Genomic DNA, 17086 nt, shown 5'->3' with positions numbered 1-17086 from the left:
AGACTTGTATGAAGCTACTATGTGATAGCAAGGCTGTGAAGGGGCTGTAGGAGCTCATATCTAGATGTGCTGGGAACACTCCTACTGAGTTGCGTATAGTACGAAAGCTTGGTAAGCATAAAACAAGGACAGGACAAGAGATGAGACTGACCGCGCAGATAGGAGAGTATGAAATGGATCAGGTTATCTTGGACCTGGGGTCACACGCGAACGTCCTACCTAAACAGACTTGGGAATAGATGGGGATACCTGCATTACAATGGTCTCTGATTCTACTAAGGATGGTGAATCGACAGAAGATCATCCCCATGGGATGGCAGTAGGGGGTGATTGTAGATATTAAGGGTGAGAGCACATTGGCTGACTTTGAAGTGATAGAGATAGTGGATGGCAGCAACCCCTATCCTCCGCTCCTTTGAATTGATTGGGCTACTGATATGAATGGGGTAATCAACCTAAAGAAGTGAAATATGATATTTGAAAAGAAATCGCTACACGTAATAGTACCCCTAGATCCTGCTAAAGGTTCATTTTATACTGAACCGGTCCGCAATTATGAGTGTGATGACGATCTGGACTGTATCTATATGATAACATCGTGAGACCAAGATTTGGTGAATCCAACGGCGGATGGATGAATTACATGGGATGGCGAGAGTTCATGCACCTCAGACTCTCATGAAGAACTAGAGTGCTAGCAGAATTGATTACACGAAGTAGCTACACTGAGTTGTAACATGATGACCTAGTCGCTGCACTGTGTGTCGTCAGAGGTAAGCAATCTACCTACTTATGATGGCCTGAATGATGTAGATATTTTTTTGGATGTATTTGAGAGTGAGGTACCTGAAAAGCAGTGCTTCCAAGCATTGGACTCAACACTATGCTATGCCCGCAAGGTGGTGGGGTACGCATAAGGGAAGCTTTGATGATTGGCGCGAATGTAGGAGAATGATGAGAACTCACTTTGGGAAGCTGAAGATGCGAATGATAGACAAGTATGATGGGCAGGATGATCCACGTGCGCACTTGGCCAAATGGGCTCAGGCTTATGGAGAGAAGCCCCAACCTGAATGGGTGCACTTGTTCTGTCACACATTGGATATTGTCCCGATGAACTGGTATGTAGAAATAGAGCTCCGCCATGGTACAGGTGAATGGGATATTTTGTGCGAAGGATTCATGATGACATTCAATTTTGAAAATGGGTTTGACAGTATTGATGAAGCGCTACAAGAGGTGAAAGCAACAATCTTTAGCATACCGCAAGATCCTTTAGACCTCATTCAGCCTGAATAGGCTAATCAGCTGAATCATGCGCTAGAATGTTATAACGTAACTACTAAAGAAGAGGACGAGGATCCATGAAAGATTAACATCCCTGAAATAGAAGGTCACCGTGAGGTTGAAGGACCGTAGGTTGAGAATTCGGATATAACCGCGTCGCTGAAAATGAAACAAATAAACATTGGTACAGATGCAGAACCCAAATTTGTGAAGATTGGAGATTACTGGGATGACACGACAGTCGATAAGGTCGCTAAATTGCTCTGCGAATACTAGGATTTATTCCCTACCAAGTTCACAGATCTGAAGGGGATAATCGAGGACCTAGGTATGATGAAGATCACGTTGAAGCCAGATGCAAAGTTGATTAAGCAAAGACCTTACCATCTCAATTCGAAGTATAAGGAGAACATATGCTTAGAGCTAAACAAGATGCTCATGGTACGCGTCATTGAACCTGTGGAAGAATCTGACTGGGTAAGCCCAATGGTGGTACAAGAGAAGAAGCAGAAGGATGAAATAAGGATATGTGTGGATCTTAGAAAGTTGAATGACGCTTGCATACATGATCCTTTCCTGACTCTGTTCATTGATGAAGTGTTGGACAATGTAGGTGGCCAGGAATCATATCCTTTATTGATGGGTTCTCGGGGTACCACCAGATCAAAATCGCGCCAGAAGATAGGAGCAAGACAACCTTCATGACTGAGTGGGGTTGTTTCTAGTACACTATAATGCCATTTGGATTGAAGAATGTGCCTCCGATCCTCTTGCGCATAGTCAATGCGGCATTCAAGTAATTTATTCATAAGTTCCTAGAAGTATACTTAGATGATTGGACTATGTTTGGGTCGGTGAAACTCCATGTAACAAGCGTGAACCTGATGTTGGATACCTATCAATGATGCAAAATCATGCTCAACCCAAAGAAGTCTCTGTTTTGTGTTCCCTTTGGGACCCTGTTGGGTCATGTGGTTTGTAGACAGGGACTGATGGTAGACCCCGCGAAGATCACATTAATACTGAACTTGGAGGCACCAAGGAGTGTAAAGCAGCTACGCACTACCTTAGGACATACGGGGTATTACAGAAATTTTATCAAAGGCTATGCCAAAATCACCGTGCCTATGAAAAATTATTGAAGAAGGATTTCACATTCTACTGGAGTGAAAACTGTAAAAAGAGCCTGGATGTATTGAAGGAAAAGATGGTCACTGCACTGATCCTAGTCTTCCTGGATTGGAAAAAGGAGTTTCATGTACATGTCGACGCATCATGTATAATGTTGGGAGCAGTACTGACACAGGCTGGTCGAGAAGACCTAGACCACCCTATTGCATTTGAAAGAAGAAGGTTATCCAAGGCAAAGAACAACTATTCCACTACCAATCACGAAGGGTTAGCCATGGTATATGCACTCCAAAAGTTAAGAAATTATTTGTTGGGAGGCCATTTTAAGATGTATATAGATCATTCCGCACTGAAATACCTGTTCAATAAGCCTGTGTTGGGGGGGAGAATATACAAGTGGCTCTTATTATTTTAGGAATATGATTTTGAGGTTATTGTGAAGCCTGGACGGCTGAACACGGGACCAGACCATATGTCGTGCACCGAAACAGGGGAATAGCCCACTAATTTGGAGGAAGGATTTCTTGACATGCAACTATTTGCAATGTGCATCACAGATGGTCATTTTCAAGGTATAATACAATTCCTAATGACTGTAACTTCCCCGGAAGGATACACCATCCAACAGAAGAAGGAATTAGTGGTGTGCAAGGCAAATTTTTCTGTCATTGCTGGGCATTTATACAAAATGGCGTCTAATGAGATATTGCGACAATATGTACCCAAGTTTAAAAGAAGAAGAACCCTCGTGGATGCTCATGGGGGTGCCACAGGAGGAGATTATGTAGGAAGAGCAACTGTGCAGAAGATTCTACATGCAAAGTTGTGGTGGCCAACAGTCCATCAGGACTCAAAAGTGTATTGCAAGGCGTGCGATGTATGTCAAAGGACTAGTAGGCCATCATAGAGGGATGAGATACCTTTGAATCCTCAGATGATGTTGCAAACCTTTGAGAAATGGGAAATAGATTTTGTGGGACCCATTTAGCCCTAAGGAAAGACGGGAGCAAGGTACATTATCACCGCGAAGGAGTATTTGACTCGTTGGGTGAAGGAACAGCCTGTGAAGGATTGCATAGGTGCGACTGTTGTGAAGTTCCTCTTTGAGCATGTACTAACGTGATTTGGAAGTCCAACAATCTTGATGAGTGATCATGGTTAGCACTTTCTAGATGACACAATCTGTGCGCTAATGGAGGAATTTCAGGTATACCACCAGAAGATCACACCTTATCACTCATAGGCTAAAAATATGGTGGAATCATTCAATAAAATGCTAGAGAACACATTGACCAAGGTTTGTAATGCTCAACGAAGTGATTGGGATGTACACATACTCGCAGTACTATGGTCTTATCAAACGACATGCAAGAAGTTGATTGGAAAAAACCCCTTTTAGGCTTGTCTATGGTGTTGAAGCGGTAATGCCTATGGAATATATTGTGCCTAGTCTGCACATAGTGGCGCTCACAGGCATGATGGGTTATGGAGCCCTAGAGGAAAGGCTCACACAGCTGGATGAACTTGAGGAAGAGAGATTTCTAGCTGGATTTCACCAACATGTCTAGAAGCAATGCAAAAAGGCATGGCATGATCGATATATTAAGTTGTGCACCTTTAAGGTAAATGACCTAATTTTGTTATATGATAGTAATTTTGATAAATTTATAGGAAAGTTCATGATGCACTGGTAAGGGCCTTATGTCATTAAGGAGGTTACTGATGAAGGAGCAGTACAACTGGTAAAATTGAATGGAGATCCCTTCCTAGGGAAGGTGAATGGCAGTCGCTTGAAGCCATACATCGGCGGCCTGACCATGTGACTAGATGATGGTAGCATAGTATTAGTGCTCCATGCAGCTGAAAGGAGGCACAAGAATTTAAATTACACTGCCTGGGTTGGGGAGCTGCGCGATTGGAGGATTGCATGAAGCAAGGGAGTGTCATAGGGTTCGCGGTAGTGCGAAGGGAGCTACACTACCAAGGGGGAAATCATGCAGGTCAGCCGAAAAGTGACCGTTAAAGTCATTGTTCATGATTTGATGGTTGAAATGTGGCCAAATGGAGTGGGCGACCGACATTTATGATGAAATTTATGGTTGAGATCCTTGAAAATTTGTTGCCAATCCAGCATTAATGAACTGAATTTGGGGGCAATGGTCAGATTTGAATTCAAAATTCCCTATAAATTACAAGTGGCTATCCAATGAAAAACACTTGGCATTTTGAGAATTGAGTTGTTGAGCTCTCAGACACCCATGGACCATGAATTCTTCGAGGCTTTCAAAGAGACTCCTGCATTTGAGAACTTGCTAGAGACATCATGAGCACTGTTAGAAAGCGTTATGTCAGCACCCCCAGAAATTATAAATACCGAACAAGTAGAGGAGCCGGTACAGGAAATGGAAAGAGAGGTAGAAGTAGCTACTCCTAAAGTAAATGAAGCACTGGTAGAGGTCCCTAGATCATCAAGGATGCCAAGACCAAAGTCGACCCCAACCAAGGAAACCGTGAAGGACAAGAAGGGAAAGAAGCCTACCATACCGGTGCATGCATTTCCAACGAGAAACCCACCAAAACCCACCACACAAGAGAAAGGGAAGGACATAAACTTAGAACCAGAGGAGGAAGATAGTGAAGACATCCCGATGGATGACGAGGGTGTGGGAGTTGAAGTAGAGGAAGTTGAAACCTAGGGTACGGACCATATTACTCGGTTGCTGGAGTATGTCCCTCTGTGCAAGCCGAAGTCCACGGTGCCAATGGACATCGATGAGAGTAAGCCTCCCCTGCAAACCCCTCTTCTACCAGACGCAATTTTTTTCGATGGACCGTGCTTGGCATGAGTGCCACTGTTGAAACTTGAAGACTGGGACTTGGTGAACCATGAGAAGTTTACTTAGAAACCAAGAATTTGATGAGCTGCATCATTGACAGGAATTCGGGAATGACCACATTGGTGCCATGGAGGTGGCTCAAGGGAGTAGGAAATGCAGGGTTGCTCAACTTGCTGTGGGTGTCGCACTACAACCACACCCCGTAACGGTTTTGGTCATCAAGCAGCTACTATGCTTGGTGCATGATGGGTGTTTGTGTCTAGAGGAGCCAATACCCATCATGGATGGGTTAATTCACTAGATAACACGATTTCCATATACAGGAGAGGATCCAGCCATGATCTTTGGTGAAAAAGGTGGCAAACAAGCTCTCATGGAATCAATGAAAGAAAAGTTTAAAATAGTGAAGAAGTCGTGCGGATATGCTATATCCAGTATATACGACCCCGCTGTGAAGGTAGCCATGAAGATCTTAGCGAGGAAGGTGATGAGGAAATGTCGTGTCGATGAGGTGCTGACGCCTATCATCACGCTCGTAGCATAGTGCGCTGAAGGAGTCTAGTTCAACTAGTCAGACTACCTTCACAAAGAGTTGTTGGCGAACTTCTGTGAAGCACAAGAGCTCAGCAAGACATTCCGCTACGCGTGGCTCTTGCTGTCAATTATGCTGGTAGTGTGGGAGTTTCCAAAGGATAGCAAATTCCCTTCGGTCATGCCAGACCTCATAGAAGCATCGAAGTATGTTTCATTGTGGGCGACCAAGGATGCGCAACGAGTCAGGGACAACAAGATCTTTTGGATCTTGATGGAAATGAAAATTCGAATGGCCATCAATCGCAAGCTATGATTGTTGCCTACAGTGTACGCTAACCTGCAGGGCTACGCCGAGTTTAAATTAGACTTCCATCGACTTTCCATTAGGGCACGATAGGACCCTGCACAAAAATGGTCTGCCATTGATGTGGTGCTTAATTAATGGCCAACAAAGTCACACTCTACAATAGATTTGGCAGTAGGCAAAAGCAAGTCTGTCGCGCAGAAGAAAAAGGAGGAGGCCAAGCTTAAGATGACACAGCTGGCCGAAAGAAAAGGAAGAAGGAGGATGTTGCTAAGGCTCAGGTGGAGTGCAAGGCCACGTAGCAAATAGGGAAGCAGATAAGTGGGACATAGCGGGGCTCTGACAAAGGCGCGAGGTCACCTTCACTTGAGACTGAGAAAGAAACAAATGAACAACACAGCTCTACCCTTAGGAGACATCCGCCTGCATCAAGCACCCAAAATAGCTGGAGAAAGTAGGGTCGAGGAAGAAATCAAAGGCAACCAAGACCTCGCTAGACCCCATCACACTAACAGAGGGAAATTTACATGATATCGGTGACACGGTGAGGGATGTCACCATGGAGGCCCTGCAACAGTTTGAACAACAACAAGAGATCATCTTAGGGGCCATCCAGATAGGGTTGCAGGAGCTCCAGACCCGTGCATCACAGGCTGGTGCGGTGTCTACCAGCCTGGCTATCGACACTTCAAAGGCTGCCGATATGCTGCACATGAAGACTTCTAGCGCGATAGTGCTATCAGATGGAGCACTGACCACAGAGAAGGAGGATGACATGCCTACTATCAGTGCCCTAAAGGGAGTAGGATTGAACTTGGCAATGCTTCCGCGTGAAGCACTCCACCTCTTAGAGGATGGAGTAATTACATAACTAAAGGCCTGAGAGCACCGTGCCTCCAGGTGATCAGTGAACATTGGATCGATAATGAATAGATGGACCTACAAAGAAATTCCACCATCACCACTGAGACCAAGGTGACCAATCAAAGAAAGCACATTTTGCAAGTCATTGAGGAGGCATGTAGAATGGTGCTAGAGTTGGTCATTTTGGAGGAAGAGCCAATTGAGGTACACATCCGCAAGTTGGATACAAGGGTGCGCGACACTTAGACTAACATGGTGTGAGTTCAGTTGGAGTTGGACCTGTAAATTATAGAGTTATAGTTGAGGGTCTAGCCTTCAACCCCACTAGAAGTCAAGGAACAATGGGCGACCACTGTCACAGAAGTGGTAGCGGCGGTGGATAGTGTAGCAGTAGACTGCATGCAACTGTTTGAGTAGTCATTTGAGGTCCTGACAAGTTTGCAGGAGGACACCAATGTACAAAGGCTAGAGACAAAAGAATGCAAGCTACAACAACGCTACACTGAGGTTAACGGCACAATGCGAACCGTCATGCTGACACAGAGACTAGCCAAGTTGCAGGAGGCCAAGTAGCTGAAGGAATAGGTGGACGAAACACTACACAATGAAGTAGTGCTTAAGGTGAGACTAAAGCCCTGGCGGGATGAGGCTTACATAATAACAGGGAATTTCGAAGGCAATCTTATGACTCTGCAAGCAACGCAACAAAAGCTTTAGGCTGACAGTGCAAGAGCAGTGACCGAGAAGATAGTGGAAGACGTGAAGCAGGCGACAGTTTAGTGCACGACCAAGGTTGTGGTCAGACAAGTCGAGTTGGAAGGACTTTGAGCAAAGATCTCTGTGCCTACTGAGTGACTCGAGGGCGAGTCACGATGTTTGCATTAGGGGATTGTTTGGAATAGGATCCCCCAAAGGGCAGTTATGGGGCTAAAAGCCCATATTTTGGTCAAATTTTGCAAGAAACTCATAAGACTCTACATTTTGTGGTCATGGAGTGCGTAGGTGTTATAAGCCATAATGGTTTGTCTGCCCCTAGTTTTGTAAAGTAAAGTCGGCTATAATAGATCGATTGTATAGAAAGAGATAAGCTCTAAGTAGTGAGAATAACAAACGCAAGATAAGAGAGTGATAGCTCTGAAGTAAGAAGTCTATGTTTCAGGTCGTAGCATAGGTAGAGGCTCTATAGCTGAGTGTGGAGAGGCCTAGGGTAGAAGTTGGCAACCGAGTGCGCGAACCCTTGTAGATGTGTGCACAGGGTGGATAGAGTTTGTAATCACTTGGAAGAGATTAATAAAGAGAAGTATTATGCAATTTCTGTGTCTTTTTTCTGATTAATGCATCTTATTATTTTATGTATGAATTTCCTTTATCATGCTTATGTGATGCGCGAATGTGTATGATTATGTTGGATAACTGAACACATATAAGAATATATGTTTACGTGGTGCTAACAGTGAGTATCTAATAAGATAAGTAAGACACTTGGACTAGTTTAGGAATCTACACAATACACTTCCTTAGCAGTGTGAAAGTGTCTAGATCAAGGGTTACGGCTGTGTGAAGGTCAGCCACACCCTTTCATGAAGGTATTGAAGAACGGAATAGAGGGCTCATCTGCCAATCCCTAGAGTGAAGTGACCTACACAAAGGGAGGAATTAGAGGAATAAAACAACATCACGACCATCTGAGGGTGTAGAAACTTGGTTCCAGCATCCCCCCATAGTGCTTCGAGTGAGACTTCGGTCCGCTCTCCGCAGGCTAATGCTGAAAGGGCTAGTAGTGTAGGGATTTGTTTCGCTAATTAATGTTGAACCTAGGTTAGGCCCCCTCAATCCCACATTGAGCATATGTTGTATTGATGGTTTGAGGTGTATTTTTGTTAATTTATGTTGAGTGTGTGTTCAAAAGGTCGCATATGCAAAAATTCACTTACTCACACAATTATTAATTTTGCTAAAGTTCTGATGACTGGATCACCCTCTAACAGCTGGAACTTCACCCTACAATCGACTCGACCATCCATCTCCCAGAACAACACAGAAGTGTCCATCAATCCATTTCAATCTATGTTTCCTACAAGTTGATTAACCGACCCTCCAACTGGTCAACTGATATTTTTACTGGGTAGTGATAGCGGGACTCACTCCCCTCAAAAATTGCGCAGAAGATATAGAACTTTCCCACTCCACTGACTGAGGAAACTACGCAGACAGGTCAGATAGAGACTAAGTGCCTATCCATATCTCGCCTGAAAATTTACACAGTTTTTCCAGCCAGCCACCCGATCAGCCAACCGACTTCTCACCCAGAAAACTGCACAGATCTCTGAGCAAGCCCCTTAGTAGCCCATCATCCCGCTCAGCTCAAAATTGTGCAGAGGTGTTTAGCAGGTCAGCCTCCCAACAATTATACAGATTTTGTTTGCAGCAACCCCGCAACCTGCTACCATCTCCCTCCAGGAATTGTGCATTTTTCTGCCAAGCCATCCCACAGCTCGCTGCCAGCTCCCTTAAAGAATTATGTAGTTTTTGCTACCAAGCCTCCTAAAGTCTGCAACTATCTCCCTCTAGGAATTGTGTAGATTTTGCTGCTAGGCCCCTCAGCTGCCCGCACTGCTTCCCTCTAGAAATTGCATATATCTGTCCTCCAGCTGAGCTAGATCCCATGAACAACCACTATTGATCTGGATTTTCCATCTTAGTCTCCCAGTGGCCTCTGTGCAATTTTCACTAACAGTGCTCGGAGCTTGTATCCTAGCTTGAAATTTTCCTTGCGTAGTTTCGTAGCCTTTTCATCTCTCCCATTCACTTGCATCCGAAAGTGAATGACCATGCATCATGGTAGACTAGGAGGTTTATGGATTTGATGTCATCTCGTCATGAGTGACTGTAGATATAGGTACAAGAATAAGACATGACGCAGCGACAGATGGGATGACCAAGGAGAGTACATGCAAGAGGATGTGTTTGTGAATGGATGAACAAACGATGCGTGTGAGGAGATGTGGTTGCGAATGGTTGAACATGCAAGGAGAAATTTTCGTGAATGGACAAACCTGCCAAACATGCCAAAGTGCAAGCAAAGGAGCAACATGGACATGAAAAATCAAGCAAAGCCAATGACCATCAAAGACTCTGGAGGTGAATATGTGATACATGAAGAGGACATCCATCACTCAGCAACACTACAACTCGACATGCACACCACTACTAGCATGAACATACCAACACTGTCATGTCGAGTAGTGTCATGAGTCATGTCGGCCACATCACTACTGTGCGCCATATTGTTGTCCATCAATGTAATGTAAAGTGGAATTCCAAGAGACCCACTTGTAATATGAAGAGTCATGTAGATTTGGTAAGTCAAACAGTCATGAGGGAAGTCAAACAGTCACAAGGGCCATTTTTACCCTTGGCTATAAATATCCCTCATTTGTACATGCAAAATACTTTTCACCTTGGCTCCTCCCACATAGCCTTGGGAGTCTGTAATATTTTCTTTGAGGAGTGAGTAGTGTCTCCAACACCCCACCTATAGGGTTAGTGATGTATGGTGTACCAATGTGTCTTGGAACTTTCACTTATTTCAGAAGCCTGATAACAGGCCAACACGTTTTCACACGTGTTGTAATTGTTTGTAAGATTAATCTTAAACACTTGTAATACATGTTTCTTTAACCTATGTTAAACAATTGAACTCATACAACTATTCTAAATCATATATTTATGGAAATGTGTTGTATAAGTTGTTAATGTTGTCCTGCCCATGTTGGTTACCTCCCAAGACATCAGACATAACCTTTCACTAAACTTGTCATAACGATCGTCGCACTCACGCGGACTTTCCCACTTAGTGTTGTACATACTATCTTCCCTTGTGTGTTGTGACTACTACATCCATGTGGATTGCTCCTCTTGAAGTTGTGCATGTCTTGTTGTGTGTCTCTGACTGAGTTGGGATTTCCTCCCTTCCAACTGGAGACTCACTCCCACCCTCTCCCTCTGTGGTGAAAGAACCTTAACACAAGTAATACTAGCACTCACCAGGCATGCAAACCTCATTTTTCGAAGACAAAGCAAACCACTCTCTTGTGCTGACAAGCAAGAGCTATGACAAAAATTTAAGACAATGAAAACCAGGCCATCTTACAAGATGAAACTCCTACACCAAATGGTGTGAGTTTTAGTTGAGAATTCATACTGGGAGATCCCATGAATTTTGGTGGATCCAAAATCATCAACATACCAGTAATCGGGTGGTTTTCTATCATGTTCGACTTCAACAAATCTATTCACATGTTATAATTTGTACATTGATATGGTCGAGACAAAGCGCAAGACATGGATGTTTTTTGATAGAATCAAGGTTGCATGGAGTTATGAGCCATTCATGATGGTTTACATGTTTCCTCTAGATGAATGGCTTTGACCATGTTGTGGGTCCATATTCTTGATCCTTTCTATTCAGATGGCTGTGACCATGTCAAGGATCTTTTCACATGATCCCCTTTTTCGGATGGCTACGTCCATACTGCAGATTCATGAATTATTAGATGCCTATTCCTGTATTGTTAGGCATGATCATCAGATATTTTAGATATGTATATGTATATGCTTGATTTTCAGGTCTCCTAACAGTGTTCTTAGCGTCCTTGCACTAACTTGTAAAACATCTCAACCATCACTCCCTGTTCTGCCTTCTTGCTTTAGGGGGAATCTGTTACACAATATTTTTTCATGTCTCCTATTCACTTCCCGTGCCATATCCCAGAGTGCTAAAAAATTGACTACTGTGCAGAATATCCATCATGATATACAGACCAAAGCCTCCCCGAAGAATCAAATTAAAGATTCTGGATTTAAGACCTCTGTGGTACATTATTTTTGAATTAGTCACCGGAGATTCCACAGTAAGAACATTTTTCTGCCAACGTTTCATTGTCCTGATGATGGATCCCGGTTGGGATTTGAAACGTTGGCAGAAAAATGTTCTTACTGTGGAATCTCCGGTGACTAATTCAAAAATTAAAGATTATTTGAAATCATTATGGAGAAAGTTTCCCTAAAACCTAATTTCTGTCATCAACACGTTTTTCTCCACTGCCTTCCCATGTTGATGTAAGGTTGCTTAGTTATACACTCGCGCTTCCAACATGGCTTTTCATAGGAAAACTCATGCTGGCCTCCTTCTGGCAGGTTTTCAAAAACTGGAGGAGAAGCTTCGCCCACTAGAACCTTCAGGAACAATGAGATGGATATTGTTTGTTATTGATATGGTCTAGCTCTCTCATTTGGGCCTCTTGATCTTATCATCATGTTCTTTTCCCTTGAGATGTGGACCTTCCTTTTTCTTTTGTGGATCCCTAACTCCCTTTCCCTTACTATAATTTCAACCCCTTCCATTCCCAAATGGATGTTCATTGATTGCGGCATCCCTATGCCGAGATTATGCTTACATGCTTCCCATTTCTAGCTTGGAGAAGGAGTGCCTAAAGAGTCTTTGCTTGGATTTGGACATCCACCCAAAGGAAGGCCTCAACATCAAGGCATAGGTTGTATTCGTCCATTTTTAGTTTCTTAATATATACATCTCATTTTCACTTTTCATAATTGTGTAAATTTTATGCAATTAGCTTAATGTTCCTTGATATGTTAAGTAGTTAACGCTTGATATATGTTATATATGATCTCGTGTCTTGTATATTATTTTGATTTCCCTTATAGGTTTCTGGACATGAAGAACAACTTAGGAGCAAGGCCTAGAGAAAAATATTGAAAGACATCTCTGAGGAACAAATGATTAACATCATAACGAGGTAGGTTCCTCTTTCTCATTGCATTTGTCAAGCATAAAATAGGAAAGTGAGTATTAGATTGTTTGGTTTGTTGCTAGACGAACTCACTGGGCTAGGGGGATCACCTCTATCTGCAAGGGGTATTTTCCTTCATAACATGAACCTAGAAATCAAGTGGGACTATATAATTGTATCCTTGTGCCTTACTCCAGTGGGACAAGCATCGAACATTAAGATAAACACATTGGAAGTTATCCTCTAGATTGTCAAGATGCAAAATCAATATAATTAGGTTGGGATTTATTGAGAAATAGAAAAGATTACATGTTAGGGTTGATTTCTCTATCATGATAATTACTTGTGAATATGTTGGCTTATCTATTATTATTTTTGTTCTTCTTCTTTTCATCAAGCAATTACCAAAATGAAAAATTATGAAGATCACAAAGAATAAGAGACATAAGATGTAGGTTCCAATCCAGGGCAAAAACCCCACAAGGGGGAAATCGAAAAGGTCTCCCCTTCTTATAGAAGAATATCAAAGCGAGAAATATAAGACCCAAGACTAACAAGAATTCATCCTCCAAGATGCCAAGTCCAGCCATCCAAATCCATCATCTTAGCCTCAGGAAATAACATCAATTTTAGTCACAGTAATCTCCATCAAACTTCAGCTCATATGTTGTAGGGAACTTTCTCTTATTTTAGATAATCTAGCACAAAGAGCTCACACTAATTTAAGATCTTCTTCCATAGAAGAATTCACATTATCTGAAATCATATAAGGCTATCCTTGTGAAAATTCCAAAACAAGAATCCTATTGCAGCAACAAGAATCAATTTTCCTAATTGTTAATTATTTTAACAATTTATATGTTATTACAAATATCAAATAAACCACACTAAAACCTTCAAAAATAAAATAATACATAAATAATTGCATTGGAAACTGAGAAAATTATACCACACACACACAACAAGAATGACACCGTTATTTCTAGACAAATGTCGTCGGAAAAACCCAATGCGGGAAAACTGGTGGAGCAGATGAGGGTTTTATTTTATTATGCAACAAAAAATTATGAGTGCAGTCTATGGATACCCAAATGGAAATCCAAACAACAAGAAAATATGGGAAAAATTATTTTAATAGAATTACCCTTCTTCCACAAGCAATCTCGACACAACTCTCTTTAGAAAACTTGGCCTTCTGGACCCTCTACGTTGCTCTGCGGAGACCCTATGATGTCTAGCCTATGAAATGCCTCTAATGAAGTTGTTTTTCTTGTCTCTACTGAGGAAATCTCTTCTCCAACACTCTCGACCCTCCGTGTAGTCTGCGGAACTAAAAAGGAATTTCTCTCTAGAAAAATCTAATTCCTCACTCGGAATAACTTTTCCCCTTGCAGTTGCCTCTCCAAATTTGGAAAAATTCCTCCGAGTCACTATCTTTTCTCCTTACTGACCATTTTCGATCTTTAGATCTCTGACCACTGTTTTTGCTCTCTAGAAATCAATCTTGCAATGTGAACTACAGAAGTATATTTTCCAAGTGCCCATTGACTTCTTCTTATAATCATATATTGGGACTCAAATGACCAAGATTACATCTTAATCAATGGATAGGATAATCCTAAATTTGATCTGTGTGATTTTCTAGATGATTCGCACATTGGATTAATTAATTTAGATTAATTAACCATATGCCCTAAGTTTATAATTAGGAAATATTTAAAAACTGGTTAATAATCTAATTAAGCCATCTCTAGTTTGAATTTTAAGAAATGATTTATGGGTTTTGGACATCTCATGTATTCTAGTCTTTCCACCAAACTTCATGGCTAGAACACATTGGATGCTACAAAAAAAAAAAATCCCTATTAACAAGGGTTGTGTTCTCTCCAACTAGTGCTCAACAACTCATGTTGCAATCTATTGCATCCTACTACTACAACACCCTATTTCTGTATTACCTTTGTCACGTTCCTGATGTCTGGCTATACTACCCACTGACCACTATGAAAATCTGATGCTGCATCTATGCTTCTGTTGACACCGTTGTACTCCTTCTAACTGTACACCTACATTGCAACTCCCTCTCATCGTTTGTTTTTGCAACTGCAACTACTACAACTGAAAGGCATCCCAAAGACTAAATCAACTGTGTTCAGTATGATGCATCAATCTCCTGATTCTTGACTGATACTAGCATTTGCACTATCACTGAAGAATCTGCACTGCTATCAACTCTGCACTGAGCCACCTAATATGCTATCAACATTGCATTGCGCTCCTCAGAATTTGGCTACTACTAGTCTGAAACTGTCACTCTGGTGTTGACTACATAAAATGCCACTGATCCATACTGCTACTCAATACAGTGGGCCCTCCTATCCAGGTAATGTTCAACGAGGTGGAATCCTCAAGGAACCTACCCAATATTTGTAGCTCTCTAGGGCTATAGCTCCAAGTCACCCCACCTCACTCTTGGAGGTATGGCTGCCAACATCACAAAGTCTTCCTCCAACCTATAAGAAAACTTGTTGATCTCAGTTGGTGCTTCTTTGACTTGTCCTTCTTCCTGAGAGGACACTGCGTGCTGTAGTGACTAAAATCACCACACCTAAAGCACTTGACCTTTGACATGTCCTTCTTCTTTCTCTACTCCCCCTTCCCCTGACTGAGAACCTTAGATGCTAGGGCCACATTCTCTTCCTCCTTCACCAAATTTTGTCCACTACTACTATTTCCATTAATGGAGCTCTTCAACAAAGCTCGTCTTAATTCCTCTTTCTGTAAATCAACCCACATTCTATCCCATCTTGGTAGCGTATCTCTTCCCAATATACTTTGGACAAAGACTTTCCAATCCTCCAAGAAACTATTTAGCGCAAACTGTACTAGATCTGAAGGTTGAGGTGCTACCCAATAGTTGCAAGCTGGTCTCAGACCTCTTAAATAATGAGGAAGGGATCTATGCCTTCCCCCTTCTACATCCTGATGCATCTCAACATTTCCTCTAGGAACATATTCTGCTGCTCATAAGTACTCAGTATAACATGGATAGATCATCCCACATTTCTTTGGTCATTCCCTTGGCCACTATATGTGAGACTAAATGGTCCTGGACTCCATCTAGGATCAACCACTTCACCCACACCATCTCTTTCCTATATTCCTTGAGCTGGTCTACATTCTAAGGAACTGACACTACATTATCAATGTAGGCTTTTAGGCCATATTCATTTAAAAGGAATGACATCCTTGCCTTCTAGATGACATAGTTGGATGATCCATCTAGCCTATCCTAATCTCTAAGCCCTATAGTGGCCATCTCGAAAAATGTCGAAAATCCCCTTTTCCCTTCTTCTTAGTTGTTAGTCTGCTATTTGCACCCCCTTATGGAGTGAGAATATGTGCTCATAACTATTGCCAATCTGTATGGAAAAATAGAACTTCTGAGACTCGAATTTCCCTGAGAGGAATCGTCTCTCTAATGTGTGTGGTTTTATCTTCCAACTGATGTTGGTTCTGTTGCTGCACAAACCCTCTATGTCTAACTACAAATCTATTCAGTTAAAATCTGAGCTATAATTTCTCCCTTTGACTGTTGGAATCACTCTCCTCGGAAAACCGAACATTTTGTGCTCCTACAATTGAAAAATTGAACTGTTGGCCCAACAATTTGACGTTCCTGTTTGAGCACTACACTACCTCATGAATTTTGGCCTACTACGCCCTCTGAGTAGCGAAATGATTTCTTTGCTTCTGAGCTTCTTGGCTGATCACTCATGCTATGATACCATGTGAAAATTCAAAATCTGGAATCCTATCGCAACAATTTGAATTTATTTTTCTAATTGTTAATTATTTTAACAATTTATCTGCTACGACAATATCAAATAAATCTCATTGCAACCTTCACAAATAAAATACTTTGGAAATAATAGTGCTCGAAACTGAGAAAATTATAATACATACACATAATAAGAATGACACTGTTATTTTTGGACAAATGTCCCCAAAAAAACCTAATGCGAGAAAACTGGTGCAGAAGATGAGGATTTTATTTTAGTATGCAATAGTGAAATCTAAGTACAATCTATGGATTCCCAACTAAAAATCGAAACAAAAATAAAATCTAGGAAAAATTATTTTAAGGGAATTACCCTTCTTCCGCAAGCAATCCTGACACAACTCCCTTCAAAAAACTTGACCTTTTGGACCCTCCGCGTCAGCCTCTGCGTTGATCTGCATAGACCCTATGATGTTTAGACTATGAAATACCTCTGATGAAGTCATTCTACTTGTCTCTGCTATGGAAATTATTT

The sequence above is a fragment of the Pinus tabuliformis genome, chromosome 2_2 (genome assembly GCF_031772625.1).
Source record: "Pinus tabuliformis cultivar Carrire ecotype Pingquan chromosome 2_2, CPIR1, whole genome shotgun sequence".
NCBI lineage: Eukaryota > Viridiplantae > Streptophyta > Pinopsida > Pinales > Pinaceae > Pinus > Pinus tabuliformis.
This window is presented reverse-complemented; position numbering follows the sequence as displayed.